Below are 3724 nucleotides of genomic sequence, written 5' to 3' on the forward strand. Positions count from 1 at the left end.
CAGATTCTCAAAGGTTCTAAGACTCAAAAAGTAAAAGCTGCAATGTGCGTGTAAATGCCGATCTGCAGTCATGTCCACAGCATGCAAAGGCCCCCATGTCCTACCGTACTTACTGTTCTCTGTGATTTATGAGCACATCTCACACCGCCCTGTACTCCCCCCACCTCGTCCCCAAATACCTTGCACAACTTTCTTGTCTCTGAGTCTCTGCACACGCTTTTCAGCTGTTTGGCATAAACCTTTCGTTGAACCCCAATCAATTCATGGTCATCATTTACAAAACAGCTCCTCACAGTGAGGCTGTGTGTCCTGGGAGCAGAAAAGCAGGCCATGGCGGGGCAAGTCAGACGAGCATTCAACTGCCAATCAGTGCGGCAGGAGAGTCACAAGGCAACAACTTAGAATATTTCTGGCCAGCTGAATCTGGCTGCTTCTACTCAATGAAACAAGAGACAGAGGCTGGAGATGAAAGGAGTTTATTTCCACCAGGTTGTATGGAGACAGTCACCAAGCACTGCCAGTGTTTATAGAGACAAGGTATAAGCATGTGCAAATCATTCCTCATTACCATTAAACTCAATTGCTTTATCCTGATTCCTGTTGTTCTTTAAGTATCCATCCCTGGTTTCTCCTCTGACCATTCCTCAAACAGATCTTCCCATGACTTGACACTTGGTTGGAATGTTCTGTCAGAGTTCTTAATTTCAAAATGGCTGCAGTCGTGCTAAACCTCAAGATGGCCTGCTTCAAGAAGGATGCCAAACCCAGCTCCATGGTCAGAAATGTTTCCTAGAGGAAATCCTCCTTGGGCTGGATCTAAAGAGTGTTAGCTTGACCATGGTGCAGAGGCAGAGCGGCTACAAGTCGATCAGTCAAAGTGTCAATCATAGTGTCATCTGTACAAGGCTACAGATGGTCCCATTTTGAGGTCCTGGGCAGCTCCTTTTTCTGCAGGTTCGATGTGGTATTTTTACGTCTATTGCGCATGTGATGTGAGGGAGAGTCAAGTGTTTTGGTTGGGGCAGTTTTGGTCAAAACAGCTTTTAACAAAAACAACCCTTGATCAAAACAATTTTTGATCAAAAAAAAAACCTTCAAAAAACAAGTTGGTCAATAACAACTTAGCATAAGCGAGTCCATTTTAGGAGAGGATATTATACATACTGAATCCAGATCTTCATTTTAACACCTCCCAGGGCAATTCATATTCTTTCTCTTGGGTAACCTCCATTCCCCTTTTCATGTGACAATTGCCACCTACCCAGGTTTCCCTCATGTCTCTCAGAGAAATAATTTTCCAGGACCTTTGCTGAGGATACAGATTTCCAGCCTGTCTCCTGGACCCTTTCATTCAGTCAGTCTCATTCAGGATTGGAGCTCACAAGTTTGTTCTTCCAGCAAGTATTCAAGGATGGGTTTCAATTTAAGAAAGTCTGATTGTGATTGAGCAGTAAAATGCAGAGCTCTGCAAGGCAGACTCACATGGGAAGGATCTGCATTCATGTCCAGAGACGTCCCTGAGTACCAGACCTGCATGCGCCATGATCCAGGCTGGCGGAAGATGGGGTGGGTTGCGGCATCAGAGCCTTGTCTGGGTGCTGTTTCTGACCCCCACTGCCATCTCTTTTCCTCATAGAATAAATAAAGCAACTAAAGAAGGAAAAGAAAGTTTAGGAAAGTACATTTCCTGGTCCCCAGCTCAGCAGAATGGATGGTATCTGCATTCCGCCAAGGCATATCTTCACTCGTATCATATTATTGATGATTGTTCTATTAACGTTTATTTTATTACTTGTTTTACTTGGTAGACTATGAGCTTTTTCTTTTAATAGGCTTTTGTGTTGCACAGGGCTTTACACTCAATAAATATCCAGTGCATACACAAATAACAATGATTACCACTTACCCAGTTAATGTGAGTCCACTGAGGAGACCAAAAGTTAAATGTGGCATTAAAACAAAAGTGCTTCAGTTTTAATAAGCAATTTCTCAGTGCAATTTTGCTCTAAATATCCAACCCAAGGCCAAGAGTACGTTCCTGTTACCAGTTCAAGCTGAGACTTTTCACCACCCTGAAACTGGTTCCTTCTTGCAGCTGATGATTAGAGCAGCTCCTGCCTGTAACCCAAGGAATCTAGGTTTTCTACCTGAAAATGGCTTCCTTCCTTGGCCCTGGGAGCCTTCCACAGCTGCGTCTGACCCTTCAACCTTCTATAACAGCTGTATGAAGAAGTAATTTCCTTTTATTTATTCTAAATATTCTTCTTAACCAGTTGGCCCCTTTAAAGGATTTTTTTTTTTTTAATTTGCTAGAGGGTGCACCAGCAGGTGGCACAGTGGCTGGGGCGCCGGACTTCCCCAAGGCACCCTGAAACTGGTTCCTTCTTGCAGCTGATGATTAGAGCAGCTCCTGCCTGTAACCCAAGGAATCTAGGTTTTCTACCTGAAAATGGCTTCCTTCCTTGGCCCTGGGAGCCTTCCACAGCTGCGTCTGACCCTTCAACCTTCTATAACAGCTGTATGAAGAAGTAATTTCCTTTTATTTATTCTAAATATTCTTCTTAACCAGTTGGCCCCTTTAAAGGATTTTTTTTTTTTTAATTTGCTAGAGGGTGCACCAGCAGGTGGCACAGTGGCTGAGGCGCCGGACTTCCACATGGCCAACCACAGTAGGAGTCCTAGACCTGGTGACTTACTTTCTCTCTCTCGCTCTGTTGCCTTATAAACAAATTAAACTAATAATAATAATTAAATAAAAATACTTATTTTTAAAACTTGCTATAGGGTATGTGCTTTTGCCAAAGAGAGAAAGTGAGAAATCATCCCCCAGGGGAATGGCCACCCTGTAATTCCTTCTCCACCATTCTCCTCTTGAGATTTTGGGCACACACACACATGCACCTGGCAAAGCCTCTGGGTCTGGAACTCAAACTACAATCAGCTACGTGGGATCCAGCTGCTTTAATCAGAGCCCCACTTGCTGGCCCAACTTTTAAAGGACAAATTACCTTGACTGTGGTTCTGTTGGTGTGTGTGTGCTGGAGGGAGTAGTCAGGTAATATAAATATTTTTAAGTCACTTGCAGTATCTCTGACTTAGTTTTAAATTATATTTCCCCCTGGATATATAAATATTAGGTGTCCATTTTGCAACTTTCAGAAAATAAAGAAAAATGTAAAGAATGTACATGGGAACTTGAAAAGTTTATGAAAAATGAAGTTAAAGTTTATTTTGGTATGAAAAATGTGAAGTCTATGCACAGTTTTGTTCATAATATGCTTCTCTACAAACTGTTTGTAGACTTCCCCTCCCTTGTATATCCTACCACCATGAATGTCAAGATCATATTATCCATTAATAGGATTTAGTCTTAAATGGTCACATTAACATTTTCTCAGATATAAATGGATTTGTCTTCTAAGCTTCATATGGCCAGAATCAAACAGGGAGTCTGTGGAATGCCTTTCTTTCTTTCTTTCTTTCTTTCTTTCTTTCTTTCTTTCTTTCTTTCTTTCTTCCTTTCTTCCTTTCTTCCTTTCTTCCTTTCTTCCTTTCTTCCTTTCTTTTTTTTTTGCTTCTATCTCTTTCTTTTCTTTTTTTCTTCCTTCCTTTCTTTCTTTTCTTTCCTTTTCTCTCTCTCTCTCTCTCTCTCTCTCTCTCTTTTTCTTTTTTAAAGGGGGAGAAGATGGCATGTGCCCTTGCTGGAGGGAAACAGAAAGACAGA

The sequence above is a fragment of the Tupaia chinensis genome, unplaced genomic scaffold (genome assembly GCF_000334495.1).
Source record: "Tupaia chinensis unplaced genomic scaffold, TupChi_1.0 Scaffold143836_1, whole genome shotgun sequence".
Classification (NCBI taxonomy): domain Eukaryota; kingdom Metazoa; phylum Chordata; class Mammalia; order Scandentia; family Tupaiidae; genus Tupaia; species Tupaia belangeri.